The sequence below is a fragment of the Excalfactoria chinensis genome, chromosome 1 (genome assembly GCF_039878825.1).
Source record: "Excalfactoria chinensis isolate bCotChi1 chromosome 1, bCotChi1.hap2, whole genome shotgun sequence".
NCBI lineage: Eukaryota > Metazoa > Chordata > Aves > Galliformes > Phasianidae > Excalfactoria > Excalfactoria chinensis.
Window position 1 is genome coordinate 108,368,259 of NC_092825.1, and position 19,628 is coordinate 108,387,886.

The window sequence follows — 19,628 nt, forward strand, 5'->3', positions numbered from 1 at the left end:
GGTGACCAGGGCTTAAACTTTCTGTGAGAGGTTTTGTGAGCACTGTCTTTATCCTATTGAGGCACTCTTTCAGCCATGCTTTATTCTTGCATACTGAGTGTGGTTCTTGGGTTTGAAGACCTTTTGCTCCTATAGCAAGGAGCTTCCTTACATACTCTAAGCATCCTGCGCTTCTCATCGCAACTGCTTCTTCAGTGCAGCATTTAGAGGGCAGTGTTTTCATAGAATCCTTAAGGTTCAAAAAGACCCCTAAGAACCTCCAGTCCAAATGTCCACCTACCACCAATATTGTGCACCTGTTGATCTGGTGGGAGCAACCTATAATATAGAGTTGTGTGACTGCTGTATTTTCTGTTGTTACCTTGTTTCTGGTTTTTTGTTTGTTTGTTTTTTTACCTTCCTGAAGACTTGCTTCTGGCTCCCAGGGTATGTCTTCTTGAGTCAGTTCCTGCGTGGTGAGCTGTCCCCCAGCCATTCCTGGTTAAGCTGCCAGGGATGACCTTTACAGCAGTGCGTGATCCCAGTTCCATACTTAGCACACTCTATAATTTTAGGGGGGATAGAATGCAAGATAAATGCAGCGGAAAGCAAAGAACTGTTAATGTCAAAGGGTGTCCTATTAGCATACAACTGTTATTGGGTTGGAGACAGACAACTTGTGACTTTCGGAGGGAAAAAAAGTGGCTTTCAAGTCCTTGCAGTTTCTAGAAAGTAAAGGTGTAGTTAATAACCTCAGTGTTAGATGTTTATGGCCATGTGAGCTAATAGAGACTTCTTTTCCTCTGTTTTTTTTTTTTTTTTTTCTCCTATAGCTAACAACTGCTTCCAGGGTTCAGCAGGCTTTGCTTTTTTAGAAGATGATGAATGAGAGCAGGCACTCTCTGATAGGTGTGGTTTTTACCGATATATTTCCCAGTTATCTCTTAAAGTCTATTCTACTTTGGAAGTCCATTTCTAAACAGAGTTTGGTGCCAATGTGCCTATTGTTTAGTATCATAAGATTTGCAAGATCCCACGTGGCTTTGATTTTTATTTTTTTTTTTTAATTTTTTATTTTTTGCTGGTTTTCTGCTATGGAGTTGCATTAGAATTTAAATGCTAGCAGTGCACACAGAAAAAAACATTTGTTCTTTTTAATTGGTCACAATTCCCTTGTCTATTCTGTATTAATCAGAAACAGCATCAGTTCAGGGATCATAGAATTGTCCCAGATGTTTATAAGCCTGAAGAGATGAAAACATGCAGTTTCCATGGCCATTTTCATTGCAGGTGCTTGCCTCTTTTTCTTTCCCAAGCAGTATACCCTGCGGCGATCTCTTGTTTCTGCTTAGCTTTCACTGTTTTAATCTAACTTATTAAGGTTTGACTATGAGAGAAATAATAAACTAAGACTGGGTTTGTGCGAGAAAGTTAAGAAGAGCATGGTGAGCTCATGCTTGTAAGCCCATGAATGGGTTTATTTTATATTAGATTTTTCTGTAACTTGTTGCCTAGGTAAGGCTCTTGTGTGGTTGTAATCCTTCATTTGTTTGGACCTGTGTTAATCATGAAAGGTTTTGGATTGGAAATTATAAAAGAGTTTCGTGAGAGTGAAGTGCTGGCATAATAATGATAAGGATGATGTTTGGACTTAAATAATCCTAGTCTTTTCCAGCCTTAATGATTCTATAATGATGATGCTGAATTGTGTTCAAATGGCCATTCTTTGGCCTGCAGAAAAGATTTTCTGATCAAGAAGGGAAGGTCTCAGTGACTGAAAACAAAGCTAGTTCAGTAAGGTCTTGGATACTTCAGACACTGAAAACCAAAGGAGGTTGGAGATTCTATCCCATTTGTTTTTCATTCTGTTTGTATTAATTTCATTCTTTGGGGGTCTGCTGCTTTCTGAAATGGTACAGAGGAAGTCTTTGCCCTCCTGTATATACGGCATAGCCTTTTATACAAGTAGGATTTGCTTTTCTGTAAAGTTAGAGAAAAGATGGAGCAGAATATTTTATGTATGACTGTACTGAAAGTTCGCACATTCTTTGAGGTCTCATTCAAAACCTAGAACACTTGTATTTTAAGGGATGATGCAGGTAATGTTGATCTGGGTATCGTGCTGTCAATTTAGGTAAAATTAATTGAATCCTTGTTTCTTTCAATTATGTGAAGAAAAAAAGTTAAAATCAAAGTGACTGGTGAACGTTAGTGGAAAGCAAGCACTGTCAAATACTTCTACTGAAGAACTTTCTTGAGAATTTTTTCACTATAACAGATTAATATTAAAAACAAAGAAACAAAAAAGCCTAGCAAATTGTTTAAAAACAATGAAGCAGTCACATTGCAAAAGTCACCACAGGGGAATAGGAAAGGAATAGGTTATCTCAATTGTATCCCCACAGGGATAATCACTAGTTTCAACACTAACTCATCATTTTTCACTTCTGCTCACATGGATGGTTTTGGGTTGTCTGGATATTCCAAGGAGATTAATTCCTACACTTATTACTTGTATGAAGAATGCAGGCTGTGCTTTTGGTATGAGGTTTGGCATAGGAAAAAAAATGCAGTGGTTATTGTGGGTTCAGTATATGCTTGTAATGCAGTAACAGCAATATGGGTGTAGGAAAGTTGTTTTTAACTTACGTGTATGGTAAGGCTGGCTAATAACCAGCGATTCTGATATATTCTTAAGCTGTTTAAATATATATTTAGTATATATGAATATTACATCATATATGTAATTAATATAAAGTTGACAACAAGAAACACATTCACAAAAACTAGGAACTGTGGCAGGTCAGCCAGTACTTTGGGAATTTATTTTATTAGTTTGAGTATGTTCATAGGCACAAAATTCTGAATGCTGAAGGCAAAGAAGAAACCAAAAAGGGAAAGCTAACAAATTCAAATTAAAGCATGCAAGATGTTGAGCAGTGAAGGTTAACCTCTGGGGCTAGATCTCCCATCTCTAGAGGTATTCAGCCCAGCAGTTTATACTTTCCAAGTTAAGCATTGTCTGTGTGTAGATTACTGGACTCCATGCCTAAGAGTCAGTCATAAATCATCAGCACAGCCTTCTGTCTCACGAGCAGTTCTGGCCATAGCTGTGTTCTCTTTCATTAAAGGAAGTTTCACAAGTGGTTTTTACAGAGCTCTTCAGCTTAATGCTTGCTGTAGAGCTGAGCCTTCAGCATAGCTGACTGAGCACCCTGTTCCTTGCTGGTGTGTGGCTTTTGCTGAACATCCTCCCTGTGCCCTGTGTGGGGCAATGCTTGAAATATCACTGCTGAAAAACAGAGTTCATGGAGTTGTTGGAGTTGGAAGGGACCCCCAAAGGCAGTCTGGTCCAGTTCCCTTTCAGTGAGCACCTACAGCTAGATCAGGTTGTTTGGTGCCTTGTCCAGCCTAACCTTCAATGTCTCCAGAGACAGGGCAATCCACTACTTCTCTGGGTAACTGGTTCCATCTGGGAGCAGCCTGAGGTGGATCCAGGTAGATGTTAAGTTAGTATTAGCAAAAGGGCAGTAGAGTAACTGTGAACATGGCATGGAACAAGTTGCAGTCGTTTCCCAAATGCTTATTAAGTGATCCTACCTGGCAAGTATGGGTCTTCAATAATCACAATGTTAAGCATAATACATTGAACACATGGACACAGTACTACTTGCTGCATTAGGAAGCTGTGAAACGTAAAACCTTTCTTTAATTGAATTTCTCTGAAGAGTATGTGGCTTCCATTGCCTTAGGATTTATTTACTGGCTTTATAGTCAAGTATCACGATCACTTCTAGAATGTATTTAGATGCTTACCACATGAAAAGTGCACTTGGAATAATTGTTTAAAAATGAATGTAAATAAAATTCTGGCATCTTTGTGCAATGAAAATATGCACACAATAAATACTTCGTAAATCATTCATTAAGTTGGTGAGGCTTCCTTGTTACTGTTCCAGAAGTTAGGAATTGCAATCATGGTTTGTCACTTAAAGCACTCTAATTGTATTACCGTTTCATGCACAGCTTTTAGAACAAGGACTTAAGACCTCATTTGGTCTTTAATTCTTCTACAAAATATGTGCATCTGGATCAAGCTGCTGTTATTGCATGATGACTTTGCTTAGAGGAATGGTTTGGCATGATTTGGGGTTTGTGAGTAAGGATACAGTCCTCTCCAGTTCTGCATTCCTATTGGGATGTTGCTGTGATTTGAGATTTAACTGGAAGACTGCAGGTCATAATACACAGGAAAGTAACTGTTGAACAGGAATTAGTGTTAAGCAGAGTTGAGCAAGTATGTGTTTTGGACACTTGGTTTCCTATTGTACTTCAATGCCATAAAAAGGTATAGATGCAGTATATAGAGCATCTGTAGAGAGTTGTATATGGTAATACTTTCTCCCCTTCTTTCTCCTACCTGGTCCCACCTGAGCAGTGTGGGAGCTCTTGATGTTAACTTGTCCCAGACTAGGTAGCCTGAGGAGTGCTTCTGCCCTCCATACTCAAGCACCTACACGTCTGCTCTGAAAAGTACAGAAAGAGAAAGCACAGGGCTGCCTTCATCTTGTTTTACAGTAGGATGTGCCCAACTTTCCCTTCTAGATGACTACATCTGTTGGTATGCATGGTGGAAAACAACAAAGCATACATGAGGCTTCCTCTGATTAGGTGTGCCATAGCAGTGCTGTGATGTAAGTGTGCCAGTGGGTTGGGATAGAGCGTTTGCTGTATCTGGGTGCATGTGCTACTCACTGTGTGAGGGTGTTGAAATGGCATTTAAGGAATGCTTCTGGGTGGGAAGATGAGTGTAATTTCTGGATCTGAGCTCTTGTGACATGCTTGCAAGGCACTGCTGCTCAAGCTGCAAGGAGCTTCCCTTCAAAAATAAAAGAAATATCTTTGTGGCTGCTGAAAGGTGGGTATTTGGTTCTGATGAATCGCAGCCAGTGCTCTGCAGGAAAGGGAGACTGGTATGTGCTATCTGTACTTCTGAACGTGCTGTGTGTGGGAAGAACTGTAGATCTTGTCCAAAATGACTATAAGGGCTGAGCCAAGCTGCCCTGTGAGGCAAAGTGAAAGGTTTTAAAGCTTGTAAATGTACTAAAATGACTGTGTATTATGTCTTTGCGTATAAATGTGTATCTTTATATCTTTAAAAATTTGGATGGATATACTGGCATATCAAAAAAGAAAAAAGACTGCCGGCAACCCTAAATGAAATAAAAAATATGGATGTAAAGTATTCGCACTCTATTTCTTGGCCTTACCTATTCAGCTGTGGCTTTGTGGGACACTTGCAATGTGTAAAGCAATTGTAGAACAGGTTGATAGCAATGAAGTAGCAATATGCTCATTCTCATGTTCATCCCACTTTGTGTCAGAGAAGGTCATAGCATTACTGGTCTTGGAGGCAGAATGAAGTGCTGATTATAGCCTGTATCCGAAGGTCTATCAACTTGAGGCTTCTGGTAATGTTTGCAATTGCAGCCTGTAAAGGTGTCTTGTAAAGTGCAGGAGGTCATTTTTAACTCTCTGGTTTAAATCCGTAAAAGAATTTCTTCAGTGAAATCAGAAAGATTTTTCTGAATTCATGACTTCATCCCGTGCAGTGAAATATTATGTTCAAATCAGGGTGCCAATAAAACTAGATTAGAATATTCGTACTTCTCTCATGTTGGAAGTCGGCTTCCAGGCAGGTTCCTTCTCCTTATTTCAAGATATGCCCATTATTTCCATTATGCTTGGCAGACTGTTCCTTTTTATCATGATGAGAATCTAACCACACAGTACAGTCTCCTTGTTTTAGTAAAGAGGATACCTTACTCTGGAGGCTGAAAAGTGACCTTTGGATACTTAAGCAGAATTTTTCTTTTTTGCCATCTATTAAGTGTATATATTGTGCATTTAAAAACTACAGTGTATGATTGCTTGTGGCTTGTTAGCATTGTCTTCTCAATCTGAGCAGAACTGGAGGAGAGAAACCTCTGTTAAAAGGCTTCAAAAGTTAACTGCTGTTAAGTAATAGTCTTGTTGAAAGGATAACTGCTCACTCCTGAGCAATTGTGAAAGGTCATCTAAACAACAATTAAGTCAATATGCTAAATCTAACATCTTGCTCTTTAAATATCTGTATTTTTGTGAATTTCTTGCCTTCTGTATACTGTTTCCTTGGCAACAATATTTCTGTACTGTAAGAAATTCTGATATTTCAAATGTAAATCTACAAAGTCACTATAGGTTTCTGAAAACTAGATTTAGAAACACTTTGTAATTCGAATTTAAAACAGAGAGCTCAGTTCAGCAGCTCTCCTATCTTCTGTCTTTCTAAGGTAGGAATCATCACTGACTTGAAGAAAATAATGATTTATTAATGGTCATCAGCTGTGTGTGTGGGGGGGGAGGTAATTGGTGTTAATTAATTTAAAGGTATGACTATCCTTTCTAGAAAGCTAACTTATTTCCTACTGTGTACCAGTGTATTGCTGTGTAGTGTTCCATGCATTGTTGAATCTGTGATTACTTTAAACAAACAGCACACAACTTCCTGCCTCATATTTCTGGTGCTTGGTGAGCAGTCTTGTCTTCTGTAATTGGGCAAAGGTATTGTACTACATTTCAAGGTTAGTTTTCTGCTGTCCTTATTATCCTATATGATTGATAGCAAGAGTATGAAGTGATTGAGTTATGCTGCAGCATGCAATCAGATACCATAAATAGTATTATCTACACAACGTCTTGGAAGGGGTTGCTGAGATGCTTCTAAAGTGCACTTTGGCTTGGATGTGGAAGCTGTAGTTTAGATCATCATTTTAAAATATCACTCTGTTTAGTGGGTAGATAATACACTGGTTAGCTAACTTACTTTCTTGTTCAGAAGGGTGATTAAATTGTAAAGACATATACATTACGTACAATAGGCTTATTTTGCTCATAGATTGTAAAAACTATTTTGCCTGTTGCTCAGTACAGAGTGCTTAACAAACAGTACTATACAAAGAGAGCACATTGGCAGGCATTTAAGACTGTGGTCTCGTGTTGCAGTTTTGATTTCTAACTTGTAGGGAGAGAAAAAGGGAGAAAGCAATGTAAAACACTTTACCTAAAGCTAGGGTTGTACCTAAGCTGAAGAGAATGATGGAGAGGAAGAGTAACATCTATAAAGAATGCTGGTTAGTGAAAACTTCTGGCTGAGCTGTGGCCCCAAATCAGCTTGCTGCAAAGACTGTCTGGCACTTTTCTATTCAAAGAGCAGAACGCTTTTGTAAAACAATCCCTTTATCTCAAAGCAGCATATTAATGAGCAATCAAGTGAAGCCAAGCTGCGTGCTGTTACTTCATGATTTTGACATTAACTTTTTGTTAGGTGATGGAGTCTGCCCTTTTTATTCTCTAATACCAAGAGAAACTTATTTTGTTTCCTGGGGTTTATCAAACTGGATGCAATAGATTAATAATAGAATCATTAAGGTTGGAAAGAAAGACCACTAAGATCATCTACTCCAACTATTAACCCATGCACATGACTGCTCCAGACCATCTCACTTAGTGTGACATCTACATGTTTCTTGAACACCTCCAGGGATGGTGATTCCACTCCCTCCCTGGGCAACCTGTTTCACTGTTTCACTGCTCTTCCTAAGATATTTTTTTTTTAAATATAGAATCACCAAGGTTGGAAAAGACTTCCAAGATCAGCCAGTCCAACTGCCCATCTGCCACCAATGTTTCCCCAGCAAACCATATCCCCTAGTACATAGTCCCCTAGAACGTTTATTGAACATTTCCAGGGGCAGTAACACAACTGCCACCCTGGACCGCTCTTTCTTGTGCCTGACCACTCTTTTGGAGCAGAAATTTTTCCTAATGTCCAACCTGGATCTCCCCTGGTAGGGGAGATGCCATTCCCTCTCGTCTTACCACTGTGACCTGGGGGAAAAGGCCAGTCCCCACCTGGACACCATTTTCTTTCAGTTGGTTGTAGAGAGCAGTAAGGCCTCCTCTGTACCTGTGACCAGCTGGATTTAACTCCATTCACCACCATTCTCTCAGCCTGGCTATCCAGCCAGTTCTTCACTCAGCAAGAAATGTACCTGTCCAAGCCATGAGCTGCCAACTTCTCTAGGTGAATATAGTGGGAGATAGTGACGAAGGCTGAAATCTAGATAAGTTACATCCACAGTCTTTTCCTTATTCTCCAGGCAGGTCACTCAATCATAGAAGGAGTTCAGCCAGAAACTGAACACCGTACTTGAGGTACAGCCTCAGCAGTGCTGAGTACAGAGGGACGATCACATCCCTGGTACTGCTGACTGCAGTGTTTCTGAAACAAGCTGGGATGCTGCTGGCCTTTTTAGTGGTACATACTCAGCTGTCAACTAACACCTTAATATCTTTTTCCTTTGCATGTTTTTCCAGCCACTCTATCCTAAGCCTGTACTGATGCATGGTTTTTCTAACTGAAATGCTGGACCTGGTACTTGGTTTTGTTAAAGCTCAGATGGTTAGGCTCGGCTCACTAATCCAAATGATACTGATCTCTCTGTAGGGCCTTCCTATTCTTAGGAGGATCGATACTTCATCCCAACTTGACTCAAGCTTACTAAGCAATATTTTGGTTTCATGTCATGAAATTGGTAGGAGTAGACAAGTGCAATGAAGCTGTCTACTGAATTTATGTTCAATAGAATTTTTTCATGGTCCGCATCTGTTGAGAACAATCTCCATGTAGTGTCATCAGCCTTGTGCGCCATGTACAAAGCACAAATCTTTTATACCTGTGACCTAAACTTAGACTGAAGACTATTTCTTCAGCCCCAAGCATACCTTGTAATTCTAGGGATATCCTTGCTTTAGACTGTCTAGCATGCATTTATGTTCCTAGCAAAGTTAGCAAATGAAAGAATGAAATCTATATAGTTTTCTTTATTTTTGTTGTCCTTTCTCTCCCTTGATAATTAGGCTAATTCTGTTAGATTTGTGTGATCTTTTCCCTCTTATCTCAAGTCTAATGTTTCACTGAACACTACTGGGGGAAAAGAGTGAAGGACTAGAAACACGCAAATCAAAATATCAAACTGCTCAGTGGAATGTTAGCCTCAGTCTTGAAAGTGTCTCCCTGGTTACTGTAGGGCTTCATCTTGACTGAAATGTTGATGTGTTGCAAAACTTGTTTGAATCTGCAGAGAGATTGGCTGCCTCTTATGGATTCTTTGCTCAGGATTTCCTGAAACTGTCATGCACACAAGAACAGTTCTGATGCGTATGAAGGAACACATTCTTAAAGGTTTATGCCAAGTGTCCTGCTACTCAGAACAGTGAGCCCACAAATGGCAGGTGAAGTGTTAATTTGCATGGTAGTGTAGAAAATTAATTCGTTGTTCTGATTGCCATTTGGCTGATGGTTAATTAGGGGCATAAACACTACTAATGCATTCTTGCAAAACTGAGAAGTCAAACTCTATGCATCTGAGCTGTAAGCTCTTCATCAAGTTTTTCTTCATGAGTCCTTTGACTTCCTCCAGATAATAAATTAACAACTGAGAATGGAATAGCAAAGCTATTATAAAACTCTTAATATTATCTCCTTCAGGATATTTTGGAGTAAAGTTACCCACAGCAGATTTTTTCCTTCTCTCTCTGTGTGTATACACGTGACTACTGCATTCAGACAACATTGATATTCAAGATATAAGCACTCAGCAGGAAACATTTAAAGCTTCTACAAATCTCGAATGTCTTCAAAGCTCCATCGTTGTAAAAGCACTGCATTTACTGTGTATTGCCTTTTAAAAACAATTATTTCTGTGTAATTGATATTAACAGTGTCTTTCATCTCCCATAGCTGTTGTGAAGTGCTTTTGAATTTAAAGAAGTCTTCACTACATGAAATTGTTCTGTAGATTGTTCATGGCGTTGGTTATAATAATGATTAGGAATGTTTTTGAAGTATGAATCTGTATGAACACCAAGATCTCAACTTTGTTATGAAAGATTAGCTTAGTTCTTCTTGTTCCAAAATGTTAAACGTTCCAGTACCCTAAATAGAAAAGGTTATCAAACTACAGAGAAATGTTACCTAAAATTTGTGCTTTGTCATTCATGATTACTGCTCTTACAGCTGGCTGAAAGGAGATTCTTCTATATGAAAATGAAAGAATTCTTATTGTAGTATATGTTCTCTTTTAGTAAGAAAAACAAAGTTCACCATGAATTGCAAGCCACAAAGCAAAGAGTCCAGTTTTAGCTAAGTTAGGGGCTGCTTGCTAGTGTAATAACGTATAACAGGGACTGATGGAGAACCTTCTTCTCAATACAAGTTTGTGTGGGGAAAAATATAAAATACCTGAAAAACTTCATGTTCTGTTACCAGATGGCCTTTGATTCCTGGGATCTATCAGAAAGGCTAATTGATAATAGTAGTGTGATATGCAGCAGTTCTGACTTTGTGGTATTGATTAACTGCTGTTAAATCTGCTTGTAATTGAACAAGATTAATCATATGTAGAATGTGAAAACCTATTATCTGGTTGCATGCATCTTTATTTCACATTTGCACTCTCAGCATAACTTCTGGAGTAGGCTTTCCTCCAAATTCAGAGGATGCTTCAGCAGGCGCACCTCCTTCTGGGGCATATGTATCCCTGCTGTGTACCCAAGAACTTGATTTTATACCTCCTTTCTATGGATGTGAGGGTCTTACCAGAACTTGATGCTGCTTACTGAAAACTACCTGCAGGTGACTAATTGCCTGCAATAGGTGAAGCTGCAGTTGAAGCACAGGCTGCTCTTGGATGTAGTAGATACCAGCAGCCTGATCCATAGACTGGCAGTACAGTACTTTGCCACTATACCATATCCCAGAAAGTGTTGGCACTGCTGGAATTAATGTATTCTAAAACCAAATCTGGCTGCAGTAGCACCTGAGTAGATGAAGGCGGGGGTGGCTGGGTATTGCAGTGGGTGTGTGGTGGCTGTCTAGTTGGGAAGGGGAAGGCTGGCTTGTTTGCTGCAAATGTTCTGCCTGTGGTTCCTTGCCAGAGACAATGCTGTTAATAAAGGAAGGATGATGCCTTAAAATAGATGAATGTCTTCCGTGAATGTGTGGTGGGTAGTGCGATTATTGGAGTGCTGCATTAGTTGAGTGTTCTGCTATAGAACTAACAGCTAAATACAACTAAAACCAAGAGTATCCTATGTGCTTAAATCTAGGAAAGTACAAAACTTGTGAAGAGTCACTGTAAGAGAAATTTTTAGCATGTTGAAATCTAAACTGATAAGAATGATTGGATGGGCAGGAAAATGCAATTCTGTCCTGTCTCAGGTGTATGAGATACATACATACATACATGTGCATACTCTGAAGGAGGGGCGGTGGGAAGGAAATCCAATTTCCTTTCAAGTTCCTTATTAAATATTTTCATGTAATTCAATTAGGATGCTGTTGGCAGCAGTTTATAGAACACTTGTCAAAGTAAAGAGTAAGTTGGCATATTTTGTTCAGATCTTCAAGTGCCAAGTTATTTAAATCCAATCAAATCCTAAAATTGGCACTGGAATCAAACCTGAGTAACTTCTTTTCTTTTTGAATGAGAGCATACCTGTGAAGGAATTGACACTGCAATGTTTTTATGCAGACACGTGACTGGAATGATGATATCCCTTTACAAGTTTGTTCTGAGCCAGCAATTGTGTGTATGCAGCTTATTTATTGCAGTGATGATCCAAGTAGGTAGGCCTGATTGAAACAAATGGTAACAAAATTTGTGAATTGCCTAGGTAAAAATTATGCCTGGGATTTGGTCTGTTACTTCTCCTAGCCTTGATGACAAGTTGATTCTTTACTGTTCTTCAGAAGAACTTAGGAAAACTGAATGCAGCTGCTGCTTCAGTGTACATATCTGTTCAAAGACAATTGCTTAAGCATGAGCTAAGAGACATTGGAGTTGATTATCAAAAGCATTTGCAAGTGTGTGTGTGTTTTAACGGTAAATTTATTTATTTAACATAGGAAACATGCTTGATGTTAATAGTCAACCAGATCAAGTTTATATCATGAAAATTTTTGCATTTGATATTTGTATTATTTGAACATTGAGACAGATTTCAGTTCATCAGAGGTTACTGGCAGTGCCTTTGGATAACTCACTTTGAAAATATATTACTGTTACAGCTTGTGGATTAACTATGAAATGCTTCACAGAATCAGAGAATGACCCAGATTGGAAAGGACCTCAAGGATCATGAAGCTCCAACCCTCCTGCCTGGCAGGACCACCAAACTTCCACATTTACTAGATCAGGTTGCCCAGGGCCCCATCCAACCTGGCCCTGAACACCTCCAGGGACGGGGCATCAACAACCTCCCTGGGCAGCCTGTTCCAGGACCTCACCACTCTCCTATAAAACGACTTCCCACTAAAATGTTTCGTAGTATAAAATACTTTCTAAAGATAGTCTTGCTTATGACCCTTGTGGTATGATTCCAAACTCCAATGTTCCGTGCAATGAGTGCATTTTTATTGACTCCTCTGCTCAATATATCTATGCAAGATTTATTTTTCAAAAGCAATAGTAAAATAGTGATTTGTGATTTAGTATAATACTGTTTTTCAGGTATGTGTTTCAAAGTAATAAATACAGTAGGTTCGTGGTGAAGATAACATAGCTTTCTTATTACAGGAGGTTATTAAATACCATAAGGCACTAATTACCATACCTTTCTTTTATGTGAATGCATCCTAATTACAAGGGATAATCTGGTGTTTTGAAGGCTAAAGTGAGCATATACTAATTCAGACATAGTATCTAATTAACTTTCCTTGAAGATAATTAAATAATAAAAGATCATCATGAAAAAATACCTTCTTTTAATTGGGGTCACACTTTAATGGTCCAGAAATGAATCTTCCATTCTAGAGTATCCATTACTTAAAAGAGCAGTGGACCAAGCTTCTTTGCTTAGCAGAGGTAATTCTGAGATGGTTTTTTATGTATTTGAATATCTCTGTACATGCTTTTAATTAAAAAAAAAAAAAAAAAAAAAAAGCTATAATAAAGTCATAGTTAGAAGGGGAAGTCGCAACAGTAATACTGATAGCAGAGTACCAGTTGTGCTTGTCTTTCCTCTTTCCTCTTGTTTATCCAGTCTTAACAAAAAAGTGACAATGGAGTCAGAGGAGGAGGTACTGATGAAAGATGCAAGTTGCCCTTTGCTAATACACTGTTTGATCAGAACATGTAGAATACTGATTTTTTCCTTACTGACAGTTTGTTTCAATTTTGCGTGGATTCAGCTCTTTCTGTTAATGACAGAAAAATTGATTTATGTTAAGTTCTCTCTCTCGGAATAGGACACTGCACTGTAAATGATTCTGAAGTTTGACTATAATTTACGAAAACACATCTGAGGTTATTTTAAAAATACTTAAGGTTGAAAGCCATAGCCCCAAGAAAGTACCTCAGGGGTGTGTGTGCTTCTGCATTCTTTCCACTCTCTGAATTCTGCACGCCAGTCAGTACAGAAACCAAGGCTAGGAGAAAACAAGTATCTAGCTATTTAACCTTGATCTATACTGTGGAAATAAAGAATGAAATGTCCGGAAAGAAAAAAAGATCCAAGGCTTTTCAGCAGTGTTTTACTTTTGCATATGAGGTTTTTGAACTGAGAAGAATACAGAGGGACAAAATGTGTTGGTAACAGCCATCAGATGGGTGTAGGGAGTTACTGCTTCTGAAATTTGCTCTCATCTGTTAGCAGGGATTGGACAAGTCTTGTGATCCATTCTCCCTCTTTGTGAAATTGGATGAGGAAAAAGTTGCACTTGAGGTAGCATTTTAGGAACATGATGAGATGTACTAGTAGAAGAAAAGCATGTTAGAGGTGTGATAACAGCTCTGTTGTATTTTGTTATATGGTAAGTAGCTAGCCAATAGGCTCTAGGGAAAGAAGATATTCTGTAATGTGGAAAAGGTAGTGTAGACAATGGATTCCATTATTTCAGCAAGACAAACCATTAGCCTATTGAGATGTTTTTCATTTTAAAAGAATAAAGTGGAAGAATCTTGATCTTACTGTATACTTGTAAAGCTGAAAAAGTAAAAATCAATTAGATTACTTTTATGCTGCTTTGTATTTATAGGGCAAAGCTCTGCACTAGAGGAATTTGCTGTACTGTAATTCTTAAGATTGGTAATGAAGTACCACATTTTTAAGCAAAGCTCTGGCCCATTTTTCTAATACTTCAAGGGATAAAGATGCACATCAGTTTATGAGTGCAGCCTCTAAAATACTCTACTCACAGCTAGTAGTGGTAACTCCATTGGGTATGGGAAATGGATGGAAACGAGCAATCCCTGTTGAAGAGGAGCACAAACAATTGTGCAGAAGCCTGTGTCCTTTCTGGTTCTACACAGAAGTGCACAAGATGGACCTCTCCCTCAGGTAGCATCTTCATGTTTTTTGTATTGCTCTATGGAGGGGTAAAGTAAGAGCTGTGATATCTGTAGTTCAGAGGAACATGCACAAAAAAGTGAAAGCTTTCTAAGAAAATAATGTGAGTGGGCTTTTTATGCAGCCAACCAAAAAAGCTGCAAAAAGGTCCTGAAAACTTCCATAGTGTATATGTAAGATATAGCATGTAGCATAATGGATTGCTCTGCAACACATACAGGATACAGAAATGTAGTGGAAGTGCTAAGTCATGGCCTGAAACAGTGATTGAGTACTGGATGGGAAGGCAGGGCCAACCCAGGGGAGCTCAGGTGCGTGCAATGCTGCTGAGTGACAGGAAGGTGTGCAGCCAGGATCTACCCCTTCCCAGACCTCATTTAAGGGTTGGTAGTGGAGGTAAGGGAACCTTACTGCAAGACAGACATTGAGACCCTAGAGTGTGTTCAAAGAAGGGCAGCAAAGCTGGTGAGGAGCGGCTGGAGCACAGGCCTTATGAGAAGCGGCTGAAGGAGATGGGATTGTTCAGTCTGGAGAAGAGGAGGCTCAGGGGAGACTTCATTGCTCTCTGTAACTACCTGAAGGGAGGTTGTAGTAAGCTGGGGGTCAACCTCTTCTCTCATGTAACTGGTGATAGAACCAGAGGGAATAGCTTCAAGCTGTGCCAGGGGAGGTTCAGGTTGAATGTTAGAAAGTACTGCTTTTCTGAAAGAGTGGTCAGGCAGTCGAATGAGCTGCCCAGGGAGGTGGTCAAGTCACTGACCCCAGAGGTGTTCAGGGAACATTTGGACATTGTGTTGAGAGACATGGTCTAGTGGGAACTATTGGTGATGGGTGGGTGGTTGGACTGCATGATCTTGTAGATCATTTCCAACCTTGGTGATTCTGTGATCTTGATGGAGATCCCTGCATACTTGAGGCCTTCTAAAGGTAGGCAAATTCTTCCTTCATTTCAGTGTGCATGGCTGCTGCATTTGCGCTTGTCTTAGTATCATAGAATCACCAAGGTTGGTAAAGACATAAAAGATCATTCAGTCCAACCATTCACCTATTACCAGTAGCTCCCACTAAACCATGTCCCTCAACACAACATCCAGTCGTTCCTTGAGCACCGCCAGGGTTGGTGACTCCACCACCTCCCTGGGCAGTTCATTCCAGTGCCTGACCACCCTTTCTGAGAAGTAATATTTCCTAATGTCCACCCTGAATCTCCCCTGCCGTAGCTTGAAACCATTCCCTCTAGTCCTATCACTAATGACACAAGAGGCCGACCCCCAGCTCACTACAACTTTCCTTCAGGAAGTTAAAGAGAGCAATAAGGTCTCCCCCGAGCCTCCTCCTCTTTCAGAATGAACATTCCCAGCTTCTTCTGCCTCTCATACGGCCTGTGCTCCAGATCCTTCACCAGCTTTGTTGCCCTCGTTTGAACACGTTCTAGAGGCTTGATGTTTTCCTTGTAGTGAGGGGCCCAAAGCTGGACACAGTACTTGAGTTGAGGTCTCACCAGTCCTGAGTACAGGGGGAGGTTCTGTGTAGCCAAAGACTTTGACACCTTGCTATTATTGCTATACTTGCCATCACATTATAACATTACATGGAACTTCGAGTGTTCTGGATTTGACCTCTCAACACAAAAACAAAAAGAAAGAGAGGGGGGAGAAATTGCACACATGGTGCTATGACAATGGATGCTAGTCTAAATTTTCCCAGAGTTTGATGAGGAATATAGAATTGTAATTAAGTTATGTAGTTTACATCCTTGGGATTTTTATATAACTTCAGAAAGGTCTCTGTAAATGAATATCTTATTTGCAGAACCACATCTCCTGCTGTCAAGTTCCGGAGCAGATTATGATACTAATCCTACTTAAATGATTATGTAACCAATTAGTGGTAGGTGTTAGCAACTCACTGCAGCCTTTGAAGAGTTCAGTATTCAAGAAATGTGTTGTAAAGGGAAAAGGTTGTATGGTTGAGGTCATGGTTTAGAATTTTGTTCACTCTCCTCTGCATATCTTTTTATAATTTTGAAGTATGAGATCTTCTCTTTGTTGCTAATAAACACCAATATATTTATTACTGGTACTAATTTTTCTGTGGTAATAAAAAGTTTTGCAGAGTGAAAATCTGGTATGCTTAATGGTAAACAACCAAGCTTCTTTATTTTAGATATAAACAATGTAGGTTTCTTGTAGTTGACTTTCTGAGACATAACTGGCCTTCTTAAGATCATAAAAGATTGATATTTCATGAATGCTGTGTCAGTAATTGATGTTGCATTTATCTTATTTGATGTTTGGAAGTAATTTGCTTAGAGACTAAGCTTTTTAAGATTGGTTTACTGTTATATCCTCTTGCAGAGATTTGTGGAGTAAATATTAAAATATCAACATGCTACTAGTAAGGCTTCTATAAGCCTACACTTTTAAAGAAAGATTTGAGATTCTTATGTTATCAGGCAGTTTATTTTAGTGGGTTTTGATCCTTTCTATACTGTAGAGTTTGAATATATTCCAACTGAGCATGAGACTTAAAAAGCTATTCAACTTTAATTCAGTGCTACATTGAGGTAACTAACCCTGTCAAATTACTATTTGGGAATAGCCTCAAAAAAAGGAAAAAAAGCCAAAGAAACAAAAAAAACCCCACATCCCAATAACTTCAGCTTGTCTGTTAAAGTCAGATCCCAGTACTTCAGGTTAACTTCTGCTCCTGCACCTATGAGTTCTGGGATGAAAGAGAATTCTTTCTTGCTAAGACCCGTTTCTTAATATAGTAGTCAGACTTTGTTGTTTGTTTTAATCAGATCTTTGTTCATTTCATTATGTTGTATGACAAATTTAAAACCTAGTGAGCTAGTTTGTGCTAAACCCAAGTAGACTGAAGGTAATAAGACGGAGCCTTCTTCTACCTGAAGGATAAGTGTGATTCAGATTGTAACTTGTGGCTAGGTATGGTCTCTGTTGTTCAGAGGTGGATTAGGTCTAAGATGTTTCAGAAGAGGAATGCAAAGGAGAAGGTCTCAGTTCTGGGTTTGCAGTTTTGTTTTTTAACTGTGTGACACACCCATCTGTGCTGCCTTACAAAATACGTGCTCTGACATAGCAGTGCAAGCAATTCAACTTTAATAGCTCTTGCTGGAAGAGATTAGAAGGAGAGATGTGGAAAAATCTATCTGCCTTCAGAAAGATTTGAGTGCTCTTCCATAACAAGTTACTTAAATATTTAATGCAGGGTAAACAAATAGATTATTTTATCCTCATAAAATATCTATCATACTCATAAAATATCTATTCAAAGGAGATGCATGTATTTTATAACATCACAATAGGACTGGCAGATACTTACCTAAGGAACAGAAATGATCAGCAAATGGATGTGGAAGTTTTTAGCCTGCAAATTCTTTCTAGATCTTCAAACTAAATAGAGCACACATTGTGAGTTAGTGTATGTACACAGGAGTACATTTGATTTGTAACTCTCAAGCTTATATATGTATATATGCAGTTGAACCTATCATGAGCAGTGTAACTTGCAATCTAATAAAATTCTCTAGGCTATAAATTTGGATGAGAAGCTGTTTTTTCAAGGTTAGCACCCATAATGTCATGTGTTCTGTAAACCTGCTTTTTCAAATGTCCCTTTCCCTGAACAACCTCTCTGATTTGCTTCCTTCTAGACTTCATTTCAGTTTCTGTCCCTTCAGTGACAGTCTTTTGACTGAAAATACCATGTGATGTGTTACGGTTGGCTCTCCTCTCAGAAAATACTTGGTACTGCTCTAGTTTAGTGACTCCCTTTGAATTGGTTAAAATTAGGAACAAAATATAGGAGACGCAGAGGAGAAGCAAGATGTGGTACTGGGTACAGACAGCTGCATCTCACAATGGCTGAGCTATGGAATTTTTTACTTCAAAGCTGTTTTGTATTCCATCCCTCCAGTTACCAATTGCTGTACCTTTGGAGTCAAGCTTCAGTCATAAAGAGATTAAAGGAAGGGTGAAGTCAAGTTCTGTACTTGAATCAATGCTCTTGTATCAGTTAATACTTTTGTGTTGGATAACTGCATAACTGATCAGGGTGGGTTTGTGTTTTTGTCTTTTTATATCAGGGCTGCCATTCAGCAATTATCAGCCCTGTGACATTACAGGTTCAAATAGGCATTGTAAGTTTTCTGCTTGCCCTCCACCCATCCCTACCTATTGCCCATCTACACTGTGTTTAACAGAAGGTACCCTTCTGAGTTTTGTGCTTGATTTCACACTTATTGATTTCTTCCTCTCAGTAGCGTAGCATTGCTTTCTGTGAAACACAAATTAAATAGATGTCAAATAAAATCCTGATAATGGGAAGGAGCTTTTAAAGTAATTTATTTAACTTCTGTGCTTGAGAGATCTGCTAATTCTTGGAACATCCTGTAATAGGTTTTCTGTTTTTTCTTTTAATCTGGAAGAACTATCTGGGAGCTCTAGTTTTCGTACAATACATTGTAACATTTGTTTTCTCAGGCACTTACAGATTATAATTTCTAATGTATTCTTCACGTTAAGCAGGGAGTTCACAATACTCTGGATATTGTCAAAGGAAAATGGTCTTGACTAGTACTGTAGGCTGCTGGAGTAGTAGCCTACTTTCTGTATTTGTTCTTTAACTTTTTTGTGTGTTTGCTTAATCTCGCTTTTTGGGAGGGATATTCTGCTCTTCATATTTAATTACTAATCACTGAGAATGACTTAAAGACTGCCCCAAGACTGTACCACTGACAATGAGGATCATTATCAAAATGACATGGTAGTTGTGAATAGGATTCTGTTGGCAGCAGCAGTTGTCCTTGCAAAATGATAAATTTGGTTTCTCTTGTAAGCTTTGCCTCTTGTCGAAGGTGCCCCTATTTCTTTAAAAACGGAGTATTATTCCAATTTACGATAATTTCTTTACGTAGTTCTGGCTGATGTACTTACTAGTTAGCACTGAATGTAATCACCAGTTTGCTGTGGTCAGAAAAGAGTGGAGCTTAAAAGGAAACACAGGTGAAATAAACAACTGCGGACTGATAAACATTTAAATACTTCTTATTTTTTCAGCAAAATATCTAGAATGTAGTGTGCCATGTAGATCTGTGATGTTGTTCTCAGCTACACTGGGGGACTTTTTGCCATGGGGTTTGCTATCATTGAGAAGGAGGAAGTGAGCTCTGACTT

The 19,628-nt window shown here is 39.0% G+C and overlaps 1 protein-coding gene across 1 annotated transcript in view; it reads left to right on the forward strand.

Moving 5' to 3' along the window:
- The first annotated feature begins 4,824 nt into the window (after positions 1-4,824).
- The window catches only part of DMD (dystrophin), a 1,110,121-nt gene continuing 1,095,317 nt past the window's right edge, over positions 4,825-19,628 (forward strand). Inside the window, exon 1 of the mRNA XM_072349305.1 lies at positions 4,825-4,897. The gene's annotated coding sequence lies outside the window, so the exon portion shown is untranslated. The remainder of the gene's footprint in view (positions 4,898-19,628) is intronic.